Source organism: Oncorhynchus mykiss, chromosome 13, assembly GCF_013265735.2.
Source record: "Oncorhynchus mykiss isolate Arlee chromosome 13, USDA_OmykA_1.1, whole genome shotgun sequence".
NCBI lineage: Eukaryota > Metazoa > Chordata > Actinopteri > Salmoniformes > Salmonidae > Oncorhynchus > Oncorhynchus mykiss.
Window position 1 is genome coordinate 43,053,301 of NC_048577.1, and position 13,792 is coordinate 43,067,092.

At 41.8% G+C, this 13,792-nt stretch overlaps 1 long non-coding RNA gene across 3 annotated transcripts; it reads right to left on the reverse strand.

The window, feature by feature from the left end:
• Positions 1-368: 368 nt before the first annotated feature.
• LOC118938293 lies at positions 369-12,587 on the reverse strand. Of its 3 annotated transcripts, none has more exons than XR_005035548.1 (3): positions 12,514-12,587; positions 5,192-5,272; positions 369-5,008 (listed from the first exon to the last, which is right to left on the reverse strand). It is a non-coding gene; the product is annotated as an uncharacterized LOC118938293 (long non-coding RNA). The 3 variants fall into 3 exon arrangements; XR_005035549.1 differs by lacking the exon at positions 12,514-12,587 and adding an exon at positions 11,977-12,346; XR_005035547.1 differs by lacking the exon at positions 12,514-12,587 and adding an exon at positions 11,169-11,350.
• Between the last annotated feature and the right edge of the window lie 1,205 nt (positions 12,588-13,792).

A 13,792-nucleotide genomic window follows, 5' to 3' on the forward strand; every position in this document is an offset into this window, starting at 1 on the left:
TGTCTTGAGATGTTGCTTCAATACAGTGCCTTGCGAAAGTATTCGGCCCCCTTGAACTTTGCGACCTTTTGCCACATTTCAGGCTTCAAACATAAAGATATAAAACTGTATTTTTTTGTGAAGAATCAACAACAAGTGGGACACAATCATGAAGTGGAACGACATTTATTGGATATTTCAAACTTTTTTAACAAATCAAAAACTGAAAAATTGGGCGTGCAAAATTATTTTTGATTTGTTAAAAAAGTTTGAAATATCCAATAATGTCGTTCCACTTCATGATTGTGTCCCACTTGTTGTTGATTCTTCACAAAAAATACAGTTTTATATCTTTATGTTTGAAGCCTGAAATGTGGCAAAAGGTCGCAAAGTTCAAGGGGGCCGAATACTTTTGCAAGGCACTGTAAGCATAATCATTTATTATAATACATCAAACAGCCCCTATCATGACCCCTAGGTGAACCCCTGACATTTCCCCCTTTGAGACAAATTAGTCTCACAGCTTCAATCCTAATATTCTCCTCTGAATTCAAATAGATTAGGCAAATCCCCTGGATCCATTTGATCCCAGGGATGGCCTGCTAAAGGGAGAAACAACTCCTGAGGTTCCTGGATTGCTGGTGGGGTGAGTCTGTCTATACTCCCATTCCTCATGAGTCCTGGGAAGAACCACACGAGTTGAATAAACAAATGGGATTAAGAGAAACCAGAAATGCACCAGTATCATCTTCAGCACAATTTGTATCAGCTTCAACCAACATCATCATTCCAGCATGTTCAAGAGCAGTTAGTCATTTTCTTAAAAATATAAACAGTAACCAAAATTACCAAACCTCCTACAAGTATAGGAGTAAACAATAAAAACAAAGTCAACATAACTTTTCCCATCGCATTTCCAAATGTAGCATTAAACCAGTCACCAATTTTGTTAGATGGAAAACCTTTTTATCCCTAACAATCTTTTTGTAGGAGTTCAAAATTTCCAATTCACTATTCCGGTCGTTTATGAACCCCTCGACCATGCATGTGATTTACTCCAAGTTTACACACGGGGCATTTTCATAGTTTTTTTTAAAAGCCTTCGGCTTTCAACACTACATGATTGTCTTTAGTCCTAAAAGCATATATTTTGGGACCACAGGAGGACCACTCTGTGATATGGTCCCCATCTTCGAGTTCACTCGTTAAACCACTCAGATAGTTGCTAAGAGGGGGGTTCCAATCACCTGGTTTGCTTACATAGACCACAGAGCCTGAGTCATGATAAAGAACACGCCTCTGCAACTGTTCCATGAGCGTGTACAGTTCATGTCGACCATAGGCCGTGGTAAATGCTGCAAGAAACACATTTACATTACCCGGGGGTAGAACCCACTTCTTGTCTCCATTGCACCAGGGCAATGTCTTGACTCAAGAATGAAAAATGTGAAATTTCGTATTGGTCCGAAAAAAAAACAAATTCCAAAAATTCTTTGGGGTCTTTAATGATCGACATTGTTAGCATATTGCTTCTCTGGGATAGTTTGCCCCAAAGCGAGTTTAAATACAATTGACAGATTTATTTTGGTTTTGTTGACCTCTATTCTGTCAGGTATACCTTCTCGGTCGTGATAGTCCTGAATGTATTTGTCTTTGCGCTCGTGATCTGTGACTGATGCAAGCAAATGGCATCAGGGTATCCTGCATCTCAAGAAGGTCTTGATGTACTCTTTAAAAAAAAAAAAAAAAGTGAGTGTCTGATTTCCTGGAAAAGTTCCACACTTCAAAGATTTTGGCCACACGATACCCCTTCTCTAGAGCCTTAGAGAATTCAACGGACACCCGTCAGGGCTCTTTCTTGATCACAAGACTTTTCCTGGTTGTTGTTTTTACTGTAGGTGCGACAAAGGGGAAAGAAAAGTGTTTCTTGAGGTCCCTTAAGGCAACACTGGCAGAAACAAACCCTGGGGAGGGTAAACCGTTGCTTTAATCAGACCAAAATAGTTTTGGGGTAAGTCAAAGTCACAGTGAATCATTTCAGGATGACCCATAGGATAGCAAGAGGAACTCATCACATGAGGATAAAGGGATGTAAAATCTACATGTCCTATTGTCTCGTCGGGTTGCGCTACATACCATAATGTCAAAGCATTGGTACGACTTCCATACAAGGCCTGTCGGGGTTCCTAGTGTTCTGACGTGTCAAAGCTGGAAAGGAAAGCTCGAAAATGAGGATTAGACTTTTTGAGTTCGGTCCACTCATGCTCCCACATCACATTCACTTTCAACCCATAAGTAGCCTGTAAAGATTCCAATTTGTCTTGGAACTCCTGGTACATATCCCCAAAAGTATTTTGGGTTAAGAAACACATGGCCTGGGGCACAAAGCAAGATTTACAACCGTGGAAGAAATACCCGTTGTACTCAAACACTGTCTCAACACCGTCAATCTGTGTATCCATCTACGTGATATGGCCCAACAGTCTTCTCCCCTCTATTCAAAGCATGTTGAATAAAAATGTTTTTTTTTATCCTGGGCCAAGTACTCCAACTATTGAATGGACCAGCTAGAGTATGACTTGAATTGGCGTCAGTAGTTGTCGGGCAATGGAATAGCTATAGATGCTGGAGGTAAAAAGTGTATACGATTGGTTTTCATACATGCCGATGAAATAGTGGGACAACTCCAGGGGTCAATGCCTGCATCTTTGATTACCACTTCTCTGAATTTGAGGCATCCTTCACGAAGTATAACCACATTGTCACAGTATGACTCAATCTCTTTATGGAAATCAAAATGTGTTATGACATATTGTCTCATACCATACTATCATGAATCTCTCTCGCTCTTTGGGAGACATTTGATCACACCCGTACATTTCGGGGCTGGGATAAGATCCAATATAATGTAGATTCTCCTCAGATGTGAAGAAATGAGGAAACCAACCTTCCACAGAGTTTTCAAAACCCAAGGCCTCTGGCATTTGAGCCAATCTCATGGGTAAGAAACTTAAACTGTCAATGTATCTCTGGTTGAAGGCGGGGTCTACAAAACACAGGATTTTACTACCTTGCGCTCTGACACTGGGTGCAACGCCTTGTTGTATCAGGGGGTTCAAAAGAAGATAGGCTCTAGAATTGAAAGCTATAAATGTGAAGTTTCTGTACTAGGGTTTTCTGAAGTGTTTTAGAAAGAGTAGTGCACAATTGGGCCCCTCTGCCGACCACTTTTCACCCTTGAAAGTCACGGTAGATACAAAAATAGGCAAAGGAACCCGATTTCTGATTAGTCTCTATCATAAAACACATATTTCTCTGAATGTTCATCTTCAGCCGAAGGCTGAATATAACACTCGTGTGGCACTTCTTGAACCACTTCAGCGCCTCTGCATTTCAAAGGCCCTTTACAGATTGGGCAATGTATGATTCCACACACATGAGGTTTAGGGCTGTCTATTTTAAGGTTGTAATTGCAATGGCATTTTGGACATTTCTTGTTAATGTCACAGCTCCTTACAGATTTACATGCCTTGGGGTGCCATGTTTCAATTTTGTGTTTTTCGTAGGAGTAGGCCAAATGACATGTGCGTTGACAATCCGCACAGACATACTGAACAGTTATAACGACAAGTGCCCCCACTTTCGGGTGTAGCCTGTATGACATGGGCACACATATGGCATCCTAAAAACAGTGATGTTGGTAATAGCATAATAATGCGTGTTTTGCATATAAAAAGTACAGAATCTGAGGATGAGGTTGTGGGTTGTTCTGGAATTTCAAGAGAGCTGAATTAGAGCTTATATGGTACAAAACCACAATCTTGATGTTCAGAAAAATGTCAAATTTGACTATGTCAGAGAAAGCCACAGCATCCTGTATACCTAGACCCACGGCATTTTGGAGCTCCCTAGCCTTTTGTAAAGCCTCTAGATCAGTACATCCAGGGCTGAGTAAATGTGCTAGGCCTATTGCAAAGCATAACTGATTACCAGGATTGTGAAAGTTTGAGATATGCCCTTTTATTGTTTATGATTTCTGATTGCATGAGACTACCAAGTTTCCTTATCTGACCACCTCCGCCTAGGGGTTGACGTACAATGTGTACAACGAGCTCTAGTGTCCGATCAGCTATGATGAATAAAATAGATTGAACAAGTCTTTCCAGCCGGGCTATAAATTGTTCAAGATTTGCTTCGCCATTGGGTAAAACAAGAGATAGTGTTTTGCATACTATCTCCACAAATTTCAAGCTGTAAGACATCACGAGGTTTGGAAAAATCTGTTGCCCTTTCTAAAAGTTTGCTCAGCGTATCAAAGATCATCACATAAAACAAACTGCATAATCAAGGTTGATTCATCCATGTGATTTTTTTTTTTTTTAATTGTCAAATCTCTGTATTGCTGAATTTATTTCGGTACACAACACGAACACTTCTATCAATACCATCGCCACTGATTTATTACACAATTTTCCAATTCCTCAAAAACATTGTGTGGTTGCTCAGGCTCCTCGGACATGGGAGTTAAAGGAGGTGTGTGGGGGATGGTGTGGAAGATGTTGTGCTCTCATTCATTTGGTTAATTAAGGATATGAGGTCCTCTGGTATTCTAGACGGATCCATGTTACATACAGGTTTTAGTGCTTGTTTTTGCGTTTAAAAAAAAAATCAGATTGTTGTTTAACAAACGGGGCATTGTTCTATGCCAGAAGGATAAATGTTGACTGTATTGACGCTTTAGTAAAGCAACCATACTTTTGTGTAGCTGAACATTTCTGGATTTTAGAGCCCTGTAAAAGGCCGAGAGAAACCGATCCTGATCTATTTCAGGATCTGTTGTTTCTACCTCAGAATTGGCTGTATCAAGGTGTTTGGCCGCCTCATACATCAACAAATCGTCTACCGTAGAATTGTCATATAAGGCGTTGAAATGATCTGGTTTCAATTATTTACTAGGTATGTCTTGGGCGCCAAATTCCTCCTCGAACACGTCCTCTCGCCATATTGGGCCTTCTGTGTCGGTATACGCCTGGGAGGAGTCAAAGAATATATACAAAATAGGGTATTAAAAATAATAATAATAAAAAAAAAAAAAAAAATATATATATATATATATATATATATATATATATATATATATATATATATATATATATATATATATATATATATATATATATATATATATATATATATATATTAGTTAAATTACCTCTGGTTTGTTGACGTGTGCTGTTCTGAGGAATCCTGGTTACCGCGGGTCCTAACCCTTTTTCCTCTGGCTTTGCAGATTCTGCAGGGTTTGACATAAAAACATACCTGAAAATTCCATGTACACCCCTTTAAGAAGATCTATAAAAACACAACACCGGTTTAATATTAGAGAGAGTTCCAAACAGTACAGTAATATCATACATTTCCCACAAGCTACCTAACGCACACAAAAAATCTAATATATTAATTCCAAATCCTCCATGTGTATAGGCTTGCAGAAAGGCAGGAAAATACTTTTCAGATGAGCAGCTGTGTCCTAACGGAGACAATGTATGGAATGAATTTACAGACCTGGGGGATTGTTTTGTTGTTTGACATTTTTTGTGTGTGGAGACAACCTGTGTGCAAATTACCCTATAGTGTTGATATTGTTTCGAAAAAAACCCATTGTTTTTAAACCTCAGAGGGTGTCTAGCTATATTCTATGCTGGTTGATGGGATTGACTGTTGCTCCCTACAGCCCGGGAAATAACACCTGCTGTTTTTGGAGACAACCTGTGTGCAAATGACCCCTAATTTTGAATTGTTTCAAGCACAATTGTCAAGACACATGCACAGACACCACCCCCCCAAAAAACCCTTTGTTTTGAAACACACATCCGTCTTTCATGAAAGCCTTTCTCAGAGACACACAGAGAAAAGACAGATTCCTTCATTAAAGGTGAGATACATTTTTAAAACCCTTTATTTCATTCTAAATATTTAGTACAGACCTTTAAAACATGTTCTAATTAGTTAAAACAATTTTACAGCGCAATATTTAACCATGCCAGAATGTTTTTATACACAATAATAATATATATATATATATATATATATATATATATATATATATATATATATATATATATAGGATGGGACATCAATGCGAGCTGTGGCAAGAAGGTTTGCTGTGTCTGTCAGCGTAGTGTCCAGAGCATGGAGGCGCTACCAGGAGACAGGCCAGTACATCAGGAGACGTGGAGGAGGCGGTAGGAGGGCAACAACCCAGCAGCAGGACCGCTACCTCCGCCTTTGTGCAAGGAGGAGCAGGAGGAGCACTGCAAAATGACCTCCAGCAGGCCACAAATTTGCATGTGTCTCCTCAAACGGTCAGAAACAGACTCCATGAGGGTGGTATGAGGTCCCGACGTCCACAGGTGGGAGTTGTGCTTACAGCCCAACACCGTGCAGGACGTTTGGCATTTGCCAGAGAACAGCAAGATCGGCAAATTCGCCACTGGCGCCCTGTGCTCTTCACAGATGAAAGCAGGTTCACACAGAGCATGTGACAGACGTGACAGAGTCTGGAGACGCCGTGGAGAACGTTCTGCTGCCTGCAACATCCTCCAGCATGACCGGTTTGGCGGTGGGTCAGTCATGGTGTGGGGTGGCATTTCTTTGGGGGGGCCGCACAGCCCTCCATGTGCTCGCCAGAGGTAGCCTACTGCCATTAGGTACTGAGATGAGATCCTCAGACACCTTGTGAGACCATATGCTGGTGCGGTTGGCCCTGGGTTCCTCCTAATGCAAGACAATGCTAGACCTCATGTGGCTGGAGTGTGTCAGCAGTTCCTGCAAGAGGAAGGCATTGATGCTATGGGACTGGCCCGCCCGTTCCCCAGACCTGAATCCAATTGAGCACATCTGGGACATCATGTCTTGCTCCATCCACCAACGCCACGTTGCACCACAGACTGTCCAGGAGTTGGCGGATGCTTTAGTCCAGGTCTGGGAGGAGATCCCTCAGGAGACCATCCGCTACCTCATCAGGAGCATGCCCAGGTGTTGTAGGGAGGTCATACAGGCACATGTAGGCCACACACACACTACTGAGCCTCATTTTGATTTGTTTTAAGGACATTACATCAAAGTTGGATCAGCCTGTAGTGTGGTTTTCCACTTTAATTTTGAGTGTGACTCCAAATCCAGACCTCCATGGGTTGTTAAATTTGATTTCCATTGATAATTTGTGTGATTTTGTTGTCAGCACATTCAACTATGTAAAGAAAAAAGTATTTATTAAGAATATTTCATTCATTCAGATCTAGGATGTGTTATTTTATTGTTCTCTTTATTTTTTTGAGCAGTGTATATACATAATTACAGCACAGTACTAAACTTTAATACCCTTTAAATGCTTATATTTCTAACTGTCTGTTATAGGAAAGACTGTATTCATACAAAAATAAGAAACATTGTTTTAAAACAACTGCAGAGACACCACCTCAAGCACATTGTTTTGAAACGCACACACGTCTTTTCTAAAGCATTTTCTCCGAGAGACTGATATTCCGTTTGTTAAAGACGAGATAGAACTAAATAAAGGGTTTTAAAGTTGCAAATATTTAGTACAGACCTTTTGAACATGCTATAATTATTTAAACAATTTGACTATTCCTTTCTTACAGATAATGGGGCGGCTATATGGTTAACCCAGGCACCTGTCCGTTTCTAATTCCCCATCTTCCAGACAGGGTCTCTTCCTCGCAAGATATCCCACACACTCCACGTTCCGTAAGTTTTCTTTACCAGGATATGTCAAAACTCTTGCATTTAGAGCCCGGGTCTGTCTTAAGGATAGAAGCGTCCAGCGACGTAATTGTTCACGGTGTTGGAAAAGATTGTCCAGCTGTTTCATCATGGCCAGGAATATATGATAATCGCTCCACTTAAAGCTAAAGACGGGCACAAAATTGTTCACATCCATGCAGGCTTTGGAAAACACATACGAACTAACCAATTTTGTAGCATTTGAACTATTGAATTGGGCACATGCTAAAAATGTCACTTTGAAGTCTGGACTATACGCCACTGAAGAGATTCTTATGGCTTTCAAATCATCTCGCACGCACACTTCCTCTTCCAGCGCATACCTGGGAAGCGTTGTCCCACTCAGGGAGTGTTCGATCTGGCATAGCCTGAGCCGTATCTTAAGCCATTCTCTCATACGCAGCGCAGGAGAAAAACTCCCGGGTTTTGTTTGATAAAGGGGTCTGTGGCCGCCATCTGTGAAAACTTCACAGTTGAATCCTCCTGTTGGAAAATGTAACCCATAAGTCCATCACTCATATCCAGCACTCCATTAAAACATTCAGGTGCATCACACAGAATGTCCTCAATGTTTTCGTCATTGTGTTCTTGACACAAGGCACAAAGTACACCTATAATTGGCCTAGGAGACATATTTATTTGTTATTTAATGTTCTGGGGTTATTTTAATTTCTTTAGTGGTTTATCGAGGTCGCTTGTGGTGTTCAGCTCTTATTTATAATGCGGCTTCCCCCAATAACCCCGGACATTCCTGTTTCATAGACAACAGCCCTAAGGTCTCTACAACATCCTCTTTGAAATGGTCAAACACATCCCCCCAGTTCAACGAGGTCCTTACACATCAATCACGACAGCTTCAAAGGAACAGATGCACTATCTGGTTCAATTAATACCCTCCTCCTACCGTGAAGACTTTCCTGTCAGGATGTCCTGCAGGATGCCCATATATGGGCATACAAACCTGACCCATAATGTAGGGTCATAAATCACACGTTGACATGTGCCGTCTACTGTATTCTCTCTCCTTACTCTTAAATGGATTAAATCGCTTACACCCCCCAAATCTACACACAATACCCCATAATGACAAATAAAAACTGAAATATCACATTTACAGAAGTATTCAGACCCTTTACTCTGTACTTTGCTGAAGCACTTGGCAGCGATTACAGCCTTGAGTCTTAGGTATGACGCTACAAGCTTGTCACACCTGTATTTGGGGAATTTCTCCCATTCTTTTCTGCAGATCATCTCCAAGTCTGTCAGATTGGATGGGGAGCGTCGCTGCACAGCTATTTTCAGGTCTCTCCAGAGATGTTCAGAGACTTGTCCCGAAGCCACTCCTGTGTCATCTTGGCTGTGTGCTTAGGGTCGTTGTCCTGTTGGAAGGTGAACCGTCACCCCAGTCGGAGGTCCTGAGTGCTCTGGAGCAGGTTTTCATCAAGGCTCTCTCTGTACTTTGCTCCGTTAATCTTTCCCCTCAATCCGGACTAGTTTTCTAGGCCCTGCTGCTAAAAAACCTACCCACAGCATGATGCCGCCACAATGCTTCACTGTAGGGATGGTGCCAGGTTTCCTCCAAACCTTACACTTGGCCTGAATGCCAAGTGTTCAATCAGACCAGAGACTCTTTTCTCATGGTCTAAAAGTCCTTTAGGCACCTTTTTGGCAAACTCCAAGCGGGCTGTCATGGGCCTTTTGCTAAAAGAGTGGCTTCCATCTGGCTACTCCACCATGAAGGCCTGATTGGTGGAATGCTGCAGAGATGGGAGAACCTTCCAGAAGGACAACCATCTCCACAGAGGAACTCTGGAGCTCTGTCAGAGTGACCATCGGGTTCTTGATCACCTCCCTGACCAAGGCCCTTCTCCCCCAATTGCTCAGTTTGGCCAGGCAGCCAGCTCTAGGAAGAGTCTTGGTGGTTCCAAATTTCTTCCATTTAAGAATGATGGAGGCCACTGTGTTCTTTGAAGACATTTTTTGGTACCCTTCCCCAGATCTGTGCCTCGACACAATCCCGTCTTAGAGCTCTACGGACAATTCCTTCGACCTCGTCTTGATTTTTGCTCTGACACGCACTGTCAACTGTGGAACCTTATATAGACTGGTGTGGGCCTTTTCAAATCATGTCCAATCAATTGAATTTACCACAGGTGGACTCCAATCAAGTTGTAGAAACATCTCAAGGATGATCAATTGTAACAGGAAGCACCTGAGCTCAATTTTGAGTCTCATAGCAAAAGGTCTGAAAACATATTTACATAAGGCATTTCTTTTTTATTATTAAAAAAATGAGCAAACATTTCTAAAAACATGTCCGTCCGGCCCTACCCAGCTGTCTGGCCAATAGCCTACTTTATTGGGATCTCAATTGCTCTATCCCTCATTCATAGCTTGATTACTCGTACATTCATAATGACATGATACCTAGCTAGAACATTTCATTTAATAAATTAAAACTTCTGACAGCTGCCAAAATGGCTGACTGAAAAGCTTGACATGCATAATGAGGTTGCGGAACCTAGGCTGATGATGTACTGTAGGCTTATTTGTGTTAAACTATCGACTGAAAAGTATACATTATAGGATGCATACAAATATTCTAGCACTAATCAAACAGTAAGAAAAAGTAGTCGTAAACATGCAGAGGCAATATGAGATGGTTTTGAATCATGTTAGTTCATTTCCCCCTGGGTATAGTTCATCTCCCTCTGGGTATAGTTCATCTCCCTCTGGGTATAGTTCATCACAAGTTAGTAATGAGTGGGGAAAATATTCAGGATAATAATAAAATATAATAATATTGCCTGAAGCACAATGCGGGATGGATTGAGATGGGACTGTTTTGTATCATGAGCATATGTAACAGTATAACTTTAGACCGTCCCCTCGCCCATACCCGGGCGCGAACCAGGGACCCTCTGCACACATCAACAACAGTCACCCTCGAAGCATCGTTACCCATCACTCCACAAAAGCCACGGCCCTTGCAGAGCAAGGGGAACTACTACTTCAAGGTCTCAGAGCAAGTGACGTCACCGATTGAACCACTATTTAGCGCACACCACCGCTAACTGAGCTAGCGTTTCACATCCGTTACATTCACCCCCCTTTTGACCTCCTCCTTTTCCGCAGCAACCAGTGATCCGGGTCACGGCACCAATGTAACAGTATAACTTTAGACCGTCCCCTCGCGCGAACCAGGAACCCTCTGCACATCAACAACAGTCACCCTCAAAGCATCGCTCCACAAAAGCCACAGCCCTTGCAGAGCAAGGGGAACTACTACTTCAAGGTCTCAGAGCAAGTGACGTCACTGATTGAAACGCTACTTAGCGCACCACAGCTAACTAAGCTAGCCGTTTCACATCCGTTACACTCACCCCCCTTTTGACCTTCTCCTTTTCCGCAGCAACCAGTGATTCGGGTCAACAGCATCAATGTAACAGTATAACTTTAGACCGTCCCCTCGCCCATACCCGGGCACGAACCACACACATCAACAGTCACCCACGAAGCATCGTTACCCAAAAGCCGCGGCCCTTGCAGAGCAAGGGGAACCACTACTTCAAGGTCTCAGAGCAAGTGACGTCACCGATTGAAACACTATTTAGCGCGCACCACCGCTAACTAAGCTAGCGTTTCACATCCGTTACACATAGAGTATGAGAGTTGCTAAAAAATGTAGACGACTCCTTTTCATGAAGAATGGTGCAATAGAAAGTGCCTTGAAACACCTTTGTTTCCATTTCTGCAGTTTCCCCAAAAATGGTAGCCCCGCCTTCATCTGTCTGGATTTCCCTCCCCCATCACACTTCCTGCTTTGTTTGAGAGGGAGCGAATTGACGGACTGAATAGGCTAGCTGTGGAGTTTAGAACATACGAATGTGGGCAGGGAAGTTTAGCACATACTAAGAATGTGCTGGTTTTGAGTGGTTGTGATTCACTCCCAATCAGTGACAACAGACAGGATAAGGAGACAGGTCAAGTTAGCATTTGCTGATTCAATTTAGCACTTAGCAAGTTCTGGTCACTACAGGATCCTGTTTTGAAACTGGATGTAAAGGGTGAGTGACCTCACATGTTTAACATTAAGTTACTGCATTAAGATATACTTTAAATCTTAGTCCAAACTTCACTGAATCATTTTATGTAAATGGCGAGGCCATTGAAGGCATCTACATAACTTACTGATGTAGCAATTGTAGGTCCGTTAACGCAGCATTTTGACGGAATTAAATTGACATAATTTACTTAGTCCTTCTACTGCTTGAGTGCCTTGCCACAGTCCGTGCCCTGTCCCATGAGACCAATCTACTCCAGCACAGCTACCACTGTCCGTCAAAATGTGTCCAAGCCATCAGATCCTGCACATCTTGACTTCAAGGGCAATGTTCCTACGGCCAGTCTTCTTATACATGTTCCATTAGAGATCATATTTTGTCAGCGCAAAACAAATTGTGTGAAATATACCACTTCATAATTGAAATATCACAATATTCAACTTAATTGTTTGAGGCACAGGAGTGTGTCATGATTTCTGGGCTGGAACAAAAGCCTGTGTACTCCATGGCCCTCTTAAGTAATGTCAGGATGGATGACTTAGCCAGCTAACTGAGAAAGATTGACTTGAAATGTAAATGGTACCTTCTCAATAATCCATCATTTACTTTAGCTTTTTTAATAAACCAGAAAACAAACCACTATATCTGAAAGTTTGTTAGTTACCTGGCTAATATTGATTCCGCTTTGTGACAAACACTGTAAGACTAGTTTGGCCACACCTTCCTTCACTTAGCCAACACCTGGTGCGACAAATCAACAGTAATCAATTAGTATGAAATTAAATTCAGGTGTGCAGTTTGATAGTCTCAATCTCGTACTTAGTCTAGCCCTTGATACTTAGTCTGAGTGTCCACAGGTGCATTGAATTGCTTCCTTTCACAGGTGCATTGAATTGCTTCCTTTCACAGGTGTATTGAATTGCCTCCTTTCACAAGGTAATTTAACTGGGCTAAATATAATTTCATCCAACTGCAAAGGGAATCCTCCATGAATGTGATCATAGGGGGATTACCCCATACCCTTGGGTTTGCCCATACTTTCAGAGGGGGGTTCACATGGAGCGAATCTCTGAATCCCAGAACTAATCATAATAATAATTGTGTCAAATGCTCAGTTAGGTTCTGGGGGGGAAATTTCTGAAAAAAATATTAGAGACAGTAAAGTCTCCACCCTCCTAAACAGAAACTCTTTACATGGAGCAAATGCATCGCATTACATTTTCAGCTGCAGGTAGTACTGGATTTATGATGGGGCAGTTTAAGGAATGACATTCCATGAGGGCAACATTACGTTTTCAAATCATCTTTGAAAAAGTGTACTAAGTGTACTAACAGGTTCTTCCAACTCAATGGGGTTTCTTTTATTGCTTTAAAAAACAATCTTACTGGCTCTAAGAGCTGTCCTAAATTTGTCAAGATGACATGGCTAAGATGGCATGGCACTATGCAAGGTTATTTGATTGATTTTGTTTTCATTCCTATTTTCATTCCTATTTTGATGAGGCAGTGGTAAATGCAGAACTTACCACTTAGTTGACTATAGCCTGGAAACTTGATGTTTTATTTAATGGAAATCTATGTTGGGCATCAATTAGTGTTTGGATCAGGAAAGTTTCCTCTCACGACCTCTACAAGCCAGAATGTTGAATAAAATTGTAGTTTAACTTTACTGGTTGTCCATGTGGTTGGTCTGTTTGCAGGTAGGAATGAGAGACAATATCTACAGGAAAGTATAGTTTAATCTACTTTTCAAAGTGCTGGCAGAATGTTCAGATTTGTCACCTGAAGCATGCACAGAGCCATGGAAGCATGAGCCTGGCAAGTATGCATGCATACATGTATTTTCATTTTGTGTGCGTGCTTCAATGAAATTCAACGTCAGGTTTCCAGGCTGTTGGCTATTGTAAGGGTAGGGTTCTTGTATCCTTCCTCCTCTCGCCTGC